At 35.0% G+C, this 16,570-nt stretch overlaps 1 protein-coding gene across 3 annotated transcripts in view; it reads left to right on the top strand.

Annotated features, from left to right (window-relative positions):
• Positions 1–2: 2 nt before the first annotated feature.
• LOC116176544 (Ca(2+)/calmodulin-responsive adenylate cyclase) overlaps positions 3–16,570 on the top strand; it is a 151,405-nt gene continuing 134,837 nt past the window's right edge. For all 3 annotated transcript variants that reach the window (XM_031495152.1, XM_031495154.1, XM_031495153.1), the window contains exon 1: positions 3–345. The gene's annotated coding sequence lies outside the window, so the exon portion shown is untranslated. The remainder of the gene's footprint in view (positions 346–16,570) is intronic.

Genomic DNA, 16,570 nt, shown 5'->3' on the forward strand with positions numbered 1-16,570 from the left:
TTTCCTTTCCTTAGCAGTAGTGAAACGACATTGTAGTGTGGTTCTTGCGTTTTTCTCTTTGTCTTCCGATGCCTTTAAAGAAAATGATAAAAACCGTCGTGTATTTCGATGTTAAACGCGATAAAATTAACGTAAATTAATGCACTGTGCCGTTTTACGTTGACTCTGTGTTATAAATCGTTTAAATATTAAAGGGTTGTTCGTAGGGTGTGTAAAAATTGTGTGAATGGAATGAACCCCCGTTTTTATTGGAGGAATTCCTGTTTGTTTTCGTAAATAATTAAACGTGCAAGGAAGATGAAGCTTTTCGGGATTTACTGAGGAAGTTTTTTGTTGCAGTAAAAGGTTGGTTTCAGTTTTATTTAACTTTTATAAGGCGGACGGTAGATAGATAATGTTTTCGGAAATTTACTTACTGGGAATTTCTTATCAGGAATTCGTTGTGATAAAAAGCAAACAATGACCTTACGTCAGTTTCTATTGTTTATTTTAGCGGCAAGATTATATTTACTTTATCTTTGTTATGTTAGGAAATGCAAGTTCCTATTAATTTGTTGTTAAAGGCTACTAATTTAGTGGCGCGAAGAAACGCGATGATTTGATTGGTTAATGGGTGACAAAAGACGTACCAGGGTTGTTTACCTTTCCCAGATATGCCTACTGTGACGATACTGGCAGCCTCGCTGGCAGCATTAGGTTATTACAAGTGAAACAGGTTGAACTATTGAACCGTTTGTAAATGAGGGAGAGATCATCCCCGTTGCAGACAAAACCTTTTTGCCTTTCGATAGGTAAAAGTCGATCCATTTTTTCCCGAAAATGACTCATTATAAATGCCGTACCTGTTGGCGGCTGCCATTTGAAATACTCGAAAATTCTCTCCTACTGACGTATACGATACATCTTTGTCTTAATTGTATTCATGGCCAGGTAGGAAGGAAAATCAATGAGACTAAAGTAGTCTACCTACCAGCCTTTAAGGATTTTGTTTGCATAACTTTTAGCGTGGGTGGGAATGTTAATGATGTTTAAACCAACAAGTTTTATCAGGCCAGAGGGGACACAAACCCAAAGTCAACTTTTTTGTTGGATAAAGTATAGGTCCACGTCGCTCTTTGTTGCGGAAAGAAAGAATTTTCCCAAACAAATTCGGGGGTGATTTCCAAATTTATTCAAACTTCATGGTGGACACAGCCTGCCTTGATCAAAATTTTCTGCTCATCACTGCAAACAAATTACCGGGCAAATTCCCTAGGTACTGTAAAAAGTGGACCAATTGTATGAAATCTCTCTAATAAATCTGTTTACCCACTCCGTTACTCTAATCTAGTCCAATTCGAGTATGTCCATGATATACAGTGCTACTTATTAAGAAGTACACATAGGAATTTACCTCGGAATTTACCGAGGGATTTACATATATTGTTTTTCCCTCGGTTTTTCCCTAAGTCTACTTTTAAATGACAAAATCCTTCTGAAGGGCGCCTAATTTTATGCAACTAAAATAACTTTTTAAAACAAATAAACATCTGCATTTTGTCATTTATCATAGGAGAAAACAATACACGTAAATCCCCATGTCTACTTTTTAATAAATAGCACTGTATAGGTACTCATTCCTAGCTATCGCTATGTTGCAACATGATAGCAACCGCTGAGAAGGCACCATTGCAACGAAAATCAGGAAGAGGTCTCTAGAATATTTCCATAGAAACAGAATTGTCATATGTTCTGAACGCCATTTGTTATCATCTCGGTTATCATGCATTTGAAATAAGAATGACGGATGTCATTAGAATGGACAATCATCTGTTTGTATAGGATTATCGGTTATGACAAGATACGATAATGTGGGACCTATTACGTCCAGCACTTCATCAGATATGTTCGTTATGTTATTTTTGTCAATACCAACACTAAACAATTTCGAAGGGGTGTAGAAATTAAAGTCAAAACTTTTTAATTTGTTCTCAGCCACATTCAACAGTTGCAAATTTCTTAATTCTAAAAAGGTGTCTCTGTCGACGAACTCTATTTCATTTCTAACGAACCTTAGGTGCGTAATAGCTGGCAGGTTGATAAAGGCACCTCTCTTACAATCTCGATGCTGGTATTGCGAAAGGACATACGAAATCTGCTTGAAATTCCCTGAACTGTACCGTAATTTACGAGGTAATTTACTTAAATCTTGAATAGCTTGATATTCTGCAGTTATTCTGGAAATCTTACCTTTTAATAGAATGGTGTCATGTGAAATGCTCTACTTATTGTTTGATTTTCATCATTTACCTCTATTATGTTGTTTTTGAAGGAAGGCAACTTACATTGCATCGTCATTTTTAGTAACAGCGGCACCAAGCATGTTTTAATCATCACGAAGCGGTTGGAAGCCTAGCACTAGGCTATTACAGAGTTTATCGTATTGGGGAGATTGAAAGGTTAAAGGGTATCTCGAGGGGTATCCAATATCTCGCGATTGTGCAAAGGTGAATTGAGACAACTAAAAAGTCACGGTAGCTTTACTATACAGGGTGGTCAAAACAGTCAATGCCGAGTCCGTCAATTTTATATTGTTTACGTAACTTCAAGTCTGAGAAGTGGATGAATTGCACCCCAGGGAAGGGGTGGTAAACGTTAGATAGTTCGAAAGATATGTTCATATTATTTTCAGCACTTTTTAGTTTTCAAATCCGATTACTAGTTCCAGAGAAGACTCGATTTCACGACCAGATTATTAGGATTATTAAAAGAGGAAAAAACTAGGTAATTTTAAGATTTTCTTATTTTTAATTATCGACCGTCTGCGTGCGGAGCACTACTTATGTCCAAATAAGCTTTGTAAGCTTCTTTTTCTGTCAGGAATTTTGTTTGAATTTTCATTTAATACGGAATAAATTTTTGTTATTGTCAATCAATTAATTGTGTGTTTATTCGAACCTATTGTGCGACACGGATAGATCGTTCATGTCAGATTTTTCTATTCGTACTCAAGATTTGGAGACTTTGAGTACGGTCCTGAGTGGCGAATCAGGATAGCCTCTCCGAGGGATTGAACCTCGGGTTGAACCGAAGCTGCCCCTTCGTTCCAGCTGGCAGACGAGTAAGCGTAAATTCGGGATAGCAGGGGAGACAGTGTAAACGGAGGAAAATGGAAGAAGTCAAGCAAATGCGAAATTAACATCAAAGGAGGCTAAACTAGATAGTAACCCAAAGGTAATAAAGGAACTGATGGAAGTAAGAAGAAGGATGAAGAATCGATGCGTTAGAAAGATAGGTAAGAGGAAATAATCTCGTAATTCAAGGGGCGCAGGACAAAAACGAAAAAGCGCCAGAGGAAACTGAAAACCGAGGCACGACACGCCGAGGGGGTAGGTAATACATGAGCAAAATGTTGTACGAAAGACTACCAGTTGCCAAAGACTACCACAGACTACCACACAGGTGGCAGCGAGATAAGGAGTTGTATCTGGACTGCGACCGATGTTGGGCAAGATCCTTTAATTCTAGATCTAGATCTAGATCAAAGATCCGTACCTAAATCAAGATCGTCCTAAAATGATTTAGATCCTTTATAGATCCTCCATAGGTAAATCTGATTTACATGGGTGGATTTGATTCATTATTCGGAAAATGCTTAGGTACTTATCTCATTCTGTGTAACCCCTTCAGGTTTTACTTTTATCTATGCAAAATTCGCAAAACAGCAAGAAAAATGATGCGAAAAAGTCCTTCTTTGATAATAATTATAATAACCGCCTACATCTGAATTACTACTTAAGGCAAAGTGGTGTGCTTACCTACATAACAATAACGTGTTTTTCGGATAATTCGGGTAGACCTGGCGGCGGCATGCCCATGAATCAGTTGTACAGGGTGAGTCAACGATTGCGCGGAGTAACTTAATGCCTTGAAGATAAGACTTTTCGATAGAGTGCTTTTGTATTATGATGTGGTTGAATATTCTTCACATTTTAAAAATATTTGGAATTATACAGGGTGCGCCCACAAAGTAGGGCACCCAAATGGTACATTTTTTTAAATAGAATCCTCTGTATTTGAATGCATTTTTGAATTCTACCTGTAATTGTATGTCTTTTTTATTATATGGTTAATATCCGAAAAACTAGTAGTTTTAAAGATAATTAGATTTGTAAGAAAAATTGGGCATTTGCAAGCGTCAGTATATTGTCAAAATTATTACTTAAATTTTGATTCCAGGTTTTATCTTTTATCCTGGGTTAAGTAAAAGTCAAATAAATACATCTACTATAAAACATTAAAAAAATAGCTTACAGGGTGTTTTTTTCTAGATCCAAAGTTACAAAACTTCATATTAAAAAATCTCACTTTTTTTAAATGGAACACCCTGTATATTTTTCTGTCATCATTTCGCTCCTCCAAAAACCTTTAACGATAGTTTTCGAAATATCTTGGTTTTCCTGGGTTTTATATTCTAATGTTAAATATGTTATATGTAATTTACATAATAGTGAGGTGACCATGCAAAAAAAGGCAATTTTTATCTGCCTCGTTCAAAGCTAAAATCATATTTATTAATTCATTTTTATAATAATTCGTTTAAGTGTATAAAAACTAGACAATAAATTTGATAGGTAGTAAAAACATAAACAAATATCTTGGTTTTTCTACTTTTTACTCGACTTTTTATATTTTAATCTGAAATAAGTTCTAATTTACATAATAACGAGGTGAATATGAAAAAAAATGAAACTAATATCACTGGCTGGATGACATTAGGAGTTAAATTAAATTTGCTTTATAGTCAAATGTTTTTACTTATTCTCCAGTTTTTGGACTTAAAATAGTTTGAAAAATAAATTAATCGATATGATTTTCGTTTTGGACGAGATAGATAAAAATTGCCCTTTTTTGCATGTCCACCTCACTATTATGTAAATTACATATAACATATTCAAGATTAGAATATAAAACCCAGGAAAACCAAGATACCTATTTCGAAAACTATCAGAGATAGATATAGGACATTATTATCAAAAATTGAAGGTTTTTGGAGGATCTAAATAATGACAGAAAAATATACAGGGCGTTCCAGTTAAAAAGGTGAGATTTTTTAATATGAAGTTTTGCAACTTTGGACCTACCAAAAAAACACCCTGTAAGCTATATTTTTTGTTTCATAGTAGATGTATTTATTTGACTTTTACTTAACCCGGGATAAAAGATATAAAACCTGGAATCAAAATTTCAGTAATAATTTTGACAATATACTGACGCTTGCAAATACCCAATTTTTCTTAAAAATCGAATTATCTTTAAAACTACTAGCTTTTCGGATATTAACCATATAATAAAAAAGACATACAATTACACGTAGAATTCAAAAATGTATTCAAATACAGAGGCTTCTATTTAAAAAATGTACCATTTTGGCGCCCTACTTTGTGGGCGCACCCTGTATAATTCCAAATATTTTTAAAATGTGGAGAATATTCAACCGCATCATAATACAAAAGCACTCTATCGAAAAATCTTATCTTCAAGGCATTAAGTTACTCCGCGCAATCTTTGACTCACCCTGTACTGTAAACAATTACCGATACTACCCCCTAAGCAAAACTACCCGTTGTGCTAATGACTATTCCCACTAAATCCCAAAAACTTGAATGGAACACAGTATTTTATTCTTTAAATATAGACAACGATTTACTCCTCCAATGTTAAAAACATTTATAATGTAAATAATTAAAATTGATCTTTGGATCTACTAGTGGAAGATCTATTATAATATAATCTAGATCTAGATACAAGATCATCTTCTAAAAAGGGTCTAGATCCAGATCTAAGATATATGTGATTATCATGGAAACCTTGGCCTCGACCTAGGCATGTTTTTAAACACACAACACAAATACATTATTACTGATTGAATCGCTACCATCTTTAAAACTGAATCGTCACCTTCAATAACCAGCACTGCAACAATCAATCGAATTAATTTAAAAAGTATGCGATTTGATCATCAAAAACCATAGTTTATGCCGGAAATACCTACATACAAGCAAAATGGAAAATAATAAAAAAGTTAGTAAATGCTCATAGGAATACCAAAGACTACCACCATAAAACCAGCGATTACCACTGACTACCATAGGAATACCAGAGATTACCATTGACTACCACGGGAATACCACTGATTACCTTCGGAATACCAGTGACTACCATAGACTACCGCAGGAATACCAGAGACTACCACGGGAATACCAGTGACTACCAGTCATGTGTACGAAAGATGACCACACCGACTAACCCCTCGCCATAAAATAATCTCCTAAACATGTCAAAATGGCTTGAGGAATTGTATACTTAGTGAAAGTTAAAAGTTTCTGCCGTCAGAACAGCCACCGAAAATCTTTTTCATCTTGTTTATGAAGATAGTTCGAGTTATTGAGTCCAGTCCAGATAAAGTGAAGTTTCCTGAAGCTGTCTTTTGTGTGTCTCTGGTAAGTGTGCCATTCACAACTAGATTATTAGGATTATTAAAAGAGAAATAAAAACTAGGTAATTTTAAGATTTTCTTATTTTTAATTATCGACCGTCTTCGTGTGGAGTACTATGTCCAAATAAGCTTTGTAGGCTTCTTTCCGAGCTTCTTTCCCTTTCAGGAAATTTTCAATTAATGCGGAATAAATTTTTGTTATTCTCAATCAATTAATTGTGTGTTTATTCGAACCTATTGTGCGACACGGATAGATCGTTCGTGATAGATTTTTCTATTCCTACTCAAGATTTGGAGTAGGGTCCTGAGTGGCGATTGCAACGGGTCAGGATAGCCTCTCCGAGGGGTTGAACCGGAGCTGCCCCTTGGTTCCAGCTGGTAGATGAGTAAGCGTAAATTTGGGATAGCAGAAGAGACAGTATAAACGGGAGAAAATGGAAGAAGTCAAGCAAATGCGAAATTAACATCAAATTACGCTAAACTAGATAGTAACGCAAAGGTAATACAGGAAGTGAAGGAAGTAAGAACAAGAAGGAAGAATCGATGCTTTAGAAAGAGAGGTAAGAGGAAATAATCTCGTAATTCAAGGGGCGCAGGACAAAAACGAAGAAGCGTTAGAGGAAACGGAAAATCGAGGCACGACACGCTTATAATCCTCGGAGATTTCAATGCCCAAGTGGGAAAGGAAGAGCATAATGAGAGACAAAAGCATTAGCAGGCCCACCAAAATGAGAGTACCTCGTAAAGTACCAATCAGACCAGGCGTGACGTTCGGAATGGAGGCGATGACGTTAACAGCGGCGGATCAGGAAACATTTTAGGGAAGAAAATATTTATAAGATTGATGAATTCGAAGATGAGAATAATACTGAGTAGAGAAGACAGTAAAAACGATAAAGGCACAAAGAATGCGCTGGTATGGGAACTACAAAGAGGCTCATATGCCCTGAAGCTCTTCGGTTGAATATTTGCTTCCCTTTGTGGATTTGCTCTTGTTCCGTGACCTAGCAACAAATTGTTTGCTCAACTGTCCAAACTTTGTTCCACCCAATTACAATATATCGCCTGCCCTCTAACCTACATCAAATTCAATTGCAAAACAAGTTAATCGTTTAACTATGCCTAACACGATAAAATATACCAAAAATATATCATTTATCCCATAATCACACGTACGTTTCAATCTCGGTTTCAATTACCTAAATTAGTGCTGTTAAAAATGTCGATGTGCCTATACTCTCAAAAACAACATAATTAATGGAAATGGTGAGAGTTAAACAATAATGCCGAAAATCAAGACATTCACTTCAATTATGGTGCAGTTCGGGGAGTTTCAAGCAGATTTCGTATCGACTTTATCAATTCCAGCATGGAGATTATAAGAGAAAGGGCCTTTTTGGATATTCCCAAACTTCATTGGATATATTTAGGCTTTTCTGAAAATGCATTTCAAGAATTGCCGTCGCTAACTGGAAGTTAGTAAGATCGCCGATGCGTGACCACGTGCAAGAGTTTTATAAAACCAAGATTGGTCAAAATTTTCCAATTTATTTCCGTAAAAAGACCCTGCAGCTAAAACTGGATCCAGTCTTAGCTGCAGTGTTTTTTTACGGAAATAAGTTGGAAAACTTTGACCAATCTTGGTTTTATGAAACTCCAGCTTTCTCGGGCAGAATCGCCTGCGAGGTGCCTTTATCAACCTGTCAGCTATTAGGGAACTAGGCTTGGGTAGAGATGGAATGGAGCTCGTCGATAAAGATCAGTGTTCCACAATGGAAATCTAAACAGTCCCGTGTCGTGTGTTTATTTCTGAAAAACTAAACCAGTGTCTTGAAAGAAGTGATAGTGATTTTCAAGAGGGATAGCCCTGTTTTTAATTATCTGATTTAAGAATAAACTATTTAATACTGTTATTTATGAGTTTGAAAACGTGCCATTTATTTTTTGTTAGTGCGGATAATAAAATTTACTCAAAGATCTCTCTCTCGCCTCTTGGCCGTTCCTTGTTAGGGAAAACTGATTTTTAAATGCAATTATCTTCCCAGAGAACCCAGGAGATGTTTTACCAAATGTTCTGGAGTACTTCAGAAGTTCTTCGAGATACTTACTTTTGGGAGGGGAGGAATACAAAGATTATTCAACGATACTTCCGAAACTTTTCAATTTCTGGGGATTTTCAGATTTTATCTCAACAATTGTGAAAGCGACTTTGGTTCACACAGTGACGAGATATCGCCTGCCCTCTAACCTACGTCACTTTCAATTGCAAAACAAGTTAATCGCTTAGGTATTCATAACACGATAAAATATGCTAAAAATATATCGTTTTTACCCTATAATTGCAAAATATGATTCATTGAAATCGCTGCGAAATTTACAACTTCATTGCCATGATCAAAACGTGTTTTTTTTGCTAATAAATAATTTGCTACAATTTAGAACATTTTGCATTTTACTTTCGCTCCAATTTATTGTTGATATGCTTCGACTGACGCTTCTTGATTATTTATAGCATTTGAGACTGGCAATCATTCTCTACGTGTGTCAATTTTATGAGATCTTAATGCTGAAGCGATTCCACCTTTTTTTGCTGTTTGTGTTAATAGAAATGCTTGGGAAATAATCAATCAAATGCTGATGCAGTGCAGTCGGGAGTCCCGCATGGTTCCATACTTGGTCCCCTACTTTTTGCGATTTGGACGCATCTTTCCTTAAAAGTGAATTTCTTCTAATCTTAACGAGCACCCAAACTTACTTCTTAACTATGTTAGTATGCAGGAAATTCTGAGTGTGACAACCTTGCCAACAATGTGCTTAATGCCTGAAACCTGTTCTAAATGGACACTCTCATTTACAGTTTAATGGTAATGGTAATAGGTCAGACACTCGGTCAGACATTTCTTTTAACTCTGTCGATTTAAATTTACAAAAATCATACAACAAATTTTAAAACGAACTTTTTCTGGGGGCGATTTTTCCTGGATGTGGAAACCTACAGTTTAGATCTAACGCGGTTGGTTCAGTACTCTGGGGTAGTTGACAGATACTCTCCAACAACAGCTCTTTGGTTGTTAAGGAGACTTAGTACTCAGTAGTACAAATTTGGGGTTGACAAAAGAAACGAGCACTGGCATAAACTCGATTTTAAGGGTTTGTTCTTGAAATTACATTTAATGTTTTGGAAATCCCTTTAGTAAACTTTTGGCATTGATTAGTTTAGTGGCACAAAAATTAACGTAAATATCTAATTTTACTAACAGTTTTCTTTATTGCAATTTCGCTTTATACGAGATATCACAATAATTTTCTTTATACTTTGTGACAGTGCGGAAAGAGAGCACTCTCTATACTAAGCTGACTTAAAACACCCATTTCATGATGGAAAGCAATGGCGGCGATACTTGCCGACTCTATAGGAAAACGCTGATTTAACAGAATTTTACTTATCTTTTCCGAAGAAAGCTTAATTTTCAGTGTAAGAAGTGAAACACAATATTACCCCTCTTTAGTGTGTGAAACGATACACGAGGAAGGCATGAAGCAAGGAAACTAATTAATCCATGACCTTTTAGTACCCTCAATTCAATTTTTTTGAATAAAGGTATTAACATCAGCGAAAAGAGAAAAAAATCTCCATTAAATGAGCCTAATGCCATTTAAAAAAGTTCAATTGTTTTTCGTTACTCATTTGTTTTCTGAAATAAAAACAACTGAATGCTGCCTTATTCTGGGTAATAAAATGTTAAACAACTTTCATATAGAACAATTTTGCATACAGTCGATATATACCAAGATATATACTATAATTCCATATATAATGGGCCCCCTGTATAATAAAAGGGTGCCCATTTAAAAATTGGGGATTTAATTTTGCTATAATAAACGGCTCAATATTTTTCAACGGTTGAACATTTATTTTTGAGTACATTTTCGATTGTTTCGGGCCTTATCTCAGCAATAGCAGCTTGATTTTTTACTAAATATTTGTCACTTTCGGAATGACATTTGACGTTTTGGACGTTTAAATAATACAAATTGTTTAAACAATAAAAATCTAATTTGGATACAAATTAGTCTTTAATTCATAGTTTTTGATGCGACTAACAAAATTTCAATCGTAAAAAATGGGGTTAGCCACTTTAATTAGTCCTAAATTGTAGGCATATTTTTACTTGGTTTGGGTAAAGTGGAGGTGCCAACTTTATCGACCTCGTTCTCCTTGTGGTTGTTAAAACATATCAATCAAATACAGCGTTGCTAAATTTATTTGCTGAATTATGCACTCGACATTTATTAATTTTATGCGGTGCTGCAACTAAAACCAATAATTAATCAAAACGTACGTCGACGATCCCTATCATCAAATCGATTGGAATCGCCAACGTCACTTTCAAATTATCCTCATCCTGTAATTAGAAAAAGAGAAGACTTCTTTAAGCTCGAAGGTGTTCCTGTATACGTGCACGCAATTTGTAATTACACATATTTTTTCTATGAATAGTTAACATTAATGTCATTCATTCATGATGTTATTAACTTACAAGGTTCTTGTCCGCAAGAAGTATGTAAGTAATTGTAAACATGTGCAATTTATGATGTTATTAATTTCTTTTTTTTTTAATATTAACACATCATTTTGCAACTGCGACGTGGGAAAATCGTAATGAAATTGAAAGGGAGCGAACTTCATGCCTCAAGGGTCTAATAAATTCCTCATTCACACGTTTTAATTCGGACCTTTTTAAGTAGTTCCTAAATTTTGGGCCAATGCCCAAGTTTCCATCGAGAATTGTTGCTTTATCTACGATTGACAACGCAATAGGGGTAATAAAATTCGTCAAAATTAACTAAATTTTTTCATTTTGGCTCTTATGGACCTTTTTTGGTTATGTTAGAAATTTCTATATCGCTAGTCGGATTGTACAACACTTTTTTACCAATAATTGACAACAACAAAATGGCGATCATTTTAAATTTTGGAATTTGAAATTGACGTAATGCAGCGCCAACTCTGTCAACACGTTTATTAATAAACTTTTGTTTGCTGTGTTGTCAAAATTTGACAAATTACATAAAAATAGAACGGACGGCCCAACAGACGTATAGTAGACGTTTACACGCTAGTTCTAACCTATACTCAAAAATAAAGGCAAAATAAAATTAATTAAATAAATTAAGAGAAAATTGCAAATTCGGTCGCTAACTCTCGGTCTCATATGCTTGCACTTTGTGCTTGCATTAAGGCAAGACAAAATTCATTCTTTCTGCAATAAGGAGGAACGTGTTCCTATATTTTATGTAATAAAGAAGGTGTGTTTTAAGGCAGAAACACATTTGCCTGATGCTACGCCACGCGACGCTATACCACGCGACGTGTCGCATATTTGGAAATGCTTTTTTCCATAAGATAGTATGCATTTTGTTTTTACCCGTGCACACTTGTCTGATGGGACGCCACGCGACGCGATCTGATGCGATCTGATCCCCTAGAACCAGATATTCATCACGTCGCGTGGCATCGGCTCGCCTCGCGTCAGACAAGTGTGCACACAAAAATTGCTTCAGATCAGTTTTTCATCCTGGAATTCGAAAAAAGACGCCCTGTACAACTAGAAAAAACGTAGATTCATCCCCTGCCCATGAGATGGTACGTATAATGAAGATGAATGCTGAGCGTCGGAAACAAGAACGTGAAGAAAGGTCTACAAAAACTGGAGATATGGATGAACTAGACTTGTTTTACCTCAGCATGGCAAAAACTGAAAGAAGTTAAGTCCACTCGCACAAGCTACAATACGGATGAACCTTTGCAAATTAGTATCTGAAGCAGAGATACGAGAAATACATAGTGTTACCCAAAACAGAACCCAAAACCCAGGGGAATTTTCGTCTGGCTCTAGTGCCATGTCATGATCGGCACCTGCAAGTCCCTTTGACAGAACGACGCCATCACCGTCTTCGAACTACGGACAAATCCTATCAACAAGTACAATACCACATACGCAATTTCCTACCAGATCCTACCCTCAGGAACAATATTTATCATCTTCTCCGTCAAATCCAAACTTGACTTCATTATAATTACCTACGTCTTGTACTTTTTCCTACCTCTTGCATAACTTCTAATTTTAAACTGTTATGTTTATAGGTTGGCATGGCATTTAAGATGTAAGATATTGTTCATAATAAATGTAGAGCATAGCAGCATATTCGAAATCAGTTTTATTCATCCGAAAATACATCTGGAATCTGATGGAATAATCTTCTGTTTCCAAAAGATTGATCAAGGTATGGTAACTCGTCTCGCACACGGTTAATCTGGTGGACCCAGAATTTCCTATCCTTTCTCCTCTCTTTGGCAACCACCACTGCCGATGCAATCTGTTCCATTTCTTCTTCAAATTCGTCTGATGACAAATCATTGGAATGTACATCCATTGCGTTCGGTGTCTATCTTGTTACTGAACTTTAACCTTTTTGTCTTATGTATGACTTTAACTGCTTCGGGTAATGTAGCGTGGCGTGGCATCAGGAAAATATGCACATTGTACAATCTGATGCGTCACGTCACGTCACGTCGCGTGGCGTAGCATCAGGCAAATGTGTTTCTGCCTTTAGAGCTCCCTCCGCGCGAGCAACATCCAAGATCGAATGAAGAGATTTTCGAATTTTTTTCGCGTTTGTAAATGTGATGCACAGGAAATTAAATTAAAAAATTATCAATCTCGATTTTCCTCCCCTAACTCTGCGGGGGATTAAGCGAAATATTCCCGAATTGCTCAGATTTAATAAAATTATAAGTGAAATGTATCACGATTAAAGCAATTTTGATATGTTTCTGGTGCGCTTGGCGTATTTGACAGCGTTTGCTAACTAAAAGCGTTACATTTTCAATTAGTATAATTTTAATAATTACTTTTAATTACCACTGAAGTACTTGTCTGGCTCGAAAAAAATGTTCACGAAAACAATGAAAATGAGATATGATATTTGCTTGTTATTTTTAGAGCGTTACATCAAGTGGGGTCCTTGACGATCCTAACGTTTCTGGTGCATTCCGAAGTTTCCCCAATTAAGTAAATTTGTTTTTACTTTTTTTAATATACGCAATGTATACAGTGTTGAATTTGTACATTTCGAAGTGTCCAGATGGAGCTCGTTCTGTCTAAAGCCAAAATGACCCACTATAACAATAAATACTAATAATCTTTCCGGGACTCATCCTCTAAAGTGGAACAGGAAATTCTGTGCACTAATTCAAAGTGAGGACTCGAAAAGCAATCGAGGTTCCTTCCAAAATTTGAATTTAATGTGGCGTGACTGACGTACTTTCATAATCTGCGATTGAACAAATTGTGTATTGTGTTAAATGGGACTGCCTGCCGATTTTTACTTGTTTGACAAAATTAGAAAAAGTCAGCGATCGTATTAATAAACAATTAAGTGTAATTATAGAACGAGTTTTTTTTCTGTCGTTTATAATAATAATTGGCTCCCATTTGAATGTGTAATGTTGGGTTGCATTCCTATAACGTCAATTAAGTAGTATAAATGATTCTAATGGATGTTTGTTTTAATTACTTGTTTACAGTGTCGCATTTCATGCAAAACTTATGTCTTCTATCGATGTAACTGAAAGGCGATTTAAAAAAATTCAATTGTTTTTCGTTTCATTTGTTTTATGAAATAAAAACAACTGAACGAATTCATAATGTCTACCATTTGCGTGGTAGAGATGTTCAACTAGCACCTCGCTATATAGGTCCGTTTATAATTACAAAGAGTCACCTTGGACCGAGGGGTTAGTCGGTGTGGTAATCTTTCGTACACATGACTGGTAGTCACTGGTATTCCCGTGGTATTCTCTGGTATTCCCGTGGTAGTCAATGGTAATCTGTGGTATTCCTATGGTAGTCAGTGGTAATCGCTGGTTTTCTGGTGGTAGTTTTTGGTATTCCTATGAGCATTTACTAACTTTTTTATTATTTTCCATTTTGCTTGTATGTAGGTATTTCGGGCATAAACTATGGTTTTTGTGATTTTGTCTATCAAATCGCATACTTTTTAAATTAATTCGATTGATTTTTGCAGTGCTGGTTATTGAAGGTGACGATTTAGTTTTAAAGATGGTAGCGATTCAATCAGTAGTAATGTATTTGTGTTGTGTGTTTAAAAACATGCCTAGGTCGAGGCCAAGGTTTCCATGATAATCACATATATCTTAGATCTGGATCTAGACCCTTTTTAGAAGATGATCTTGTATCTAGATCTAGATTATATTATAATAGATCTTCCACTAGTAGATCCAAAGATCAATTTTAATTATTTACGTTATAAATGTTTTTAACATTGGAGGAGTAAATCGTTGTCTATATTTAAAGAATAAAATACTGTGTTCCATTCAAGTTTTTGGGTTTTAGTGGGAATAGTCATTAGCACAACGGGCAGTTTAGCTTAGGGGGTAGTATCGGTAATTGTTTACATCACAGGGTGAGTCAACGATTGCGCGGAGTAACTTAATGCCTTGAAGATAAGATTTTTCGATAGAGTGCTTTTGTATTATGATGCGGTTGAATATTCTCCACATTTTAAAAATATTTGGAATTATATAGGGTGCACCCACAAAGTAGGGCGTCTAAATGGTACATTTTTTAAATAGAACCCCCTGTATATGAATGCATTTTTCAATTCTACGTGTAATTGTACGTCTTTTTTATTATATGATTAATATCCGAAAAGCTAGTAGTTTTAAAGCGAGTTTTAAAGATAATTCGATTTTTAAGAAAAATTGGGTATTTGCAAGCGTCAGTATATACGTCAAAATTATTACTTAAATTTTGATTCCAGGTTTTATATCTTTTATCACGAGTTAAGTAAAAGTCAAATGAATAATCTACTATGAAACATAAAAAATATACCTTACAGGGTGTTTTTCTTGGTAGGTCCAAAGTTACAAAACTTCATATTAAAAAATCTCACTTTTTTAACTGGAACGCCCTGTATATTTTTCTGTCATCATTTAGATCCTCCAAAAACCTTCAATTTTTGATAATAATGTCCCTATACCTATCTCTGATAGTTTTCGAAATATCTGAATTTTCCTGGGTTTTATAGTCTAATCTTAAATACGTTATATGTAATTTACATAATAGTGAGGTGGACATGCAAAAAAAAGGCAACTTTTATCTATCTCGTCCAAAACGAAAATCATATCGATTAATTTATTTTTTAAACTATTTTAAGTCCAAAAACTGGAGAATAAGTAAAAACATTTGACTATAAAGCAAATTTAATTTAACTCCTAATGTCATCCAGTCAGTGATATTAGTTTCATTTTTTTTTTCATAATTCACCTCGTTATTATGTAAATTAGAACTTATTTCAGATTAAAATATAAAAAGTAGAAAAACCAACATATTTGTTTATGTTTTTACTATCAAATTTATTCGCTAGTTTTTATAGACTTAAACGAATTATTAGAAAAATGAATTAATAAATATGATTTTAGCTTTGATCGAGGCAGATAAAAATTGCCTTTTTTTTGCATGGCCACCTCACTATTATGTAAATTAAGTACATATAACTTATTTAAGATTAGAATATAAAACCCAGGAATACCAAGATATTTCGAAAACTATCAGAGATAGGCATAGGACATTATTACCAAGAGTTAAAGGTTTTTGGAGGAGCGAAATGATGACAAAAAAATATACAGGGTGTTCCATTTAAAAAAAGTGAGATTTTAATATGAAGTTTTGTAACTTTGGATCTAGAAAAAACACCCTGTAAGCTATTTTTTTAATGTTTTATAGTAGATGTATTTATTTGACTTTTACTTAACCCAGGATAAAAGATTAAAATTTAAAAAATTTAATTAATAATTTTGACAATATACTGACGCTTGCAAATGCCCAATTTTTCTTACAAATCTAATTATCTTTAAAACTAGGTACTAGTTTTTCGGATATTAACCAAATAATAAAAAAGACGTACAATTACACGTAGAATTCAAAAATGCATTCAAATACGGGGGGTTCTATTTAAAAAAATGTACCATTTGGGCGCCCTACCTTGTGGGCGCACCCTGTATAA

Source organism: Photinus pyralis, unplaced genomic scaffold, assembly GCF_008802855.1.
Source record: "Photinus pyralis isolate 1611_PpyrPB1 unplaced genomic scaffold, Ppyr1.3 Ppyr1.4_LG7, whole genome shotgun sequence".
In the NCBI taxonomy this organism is placed as follows: Eukaryota; Metazoa; Arthropoda; class Insecta; order Coleoptera; family Lampyridae; genus Photinus; species Photinus pyralis.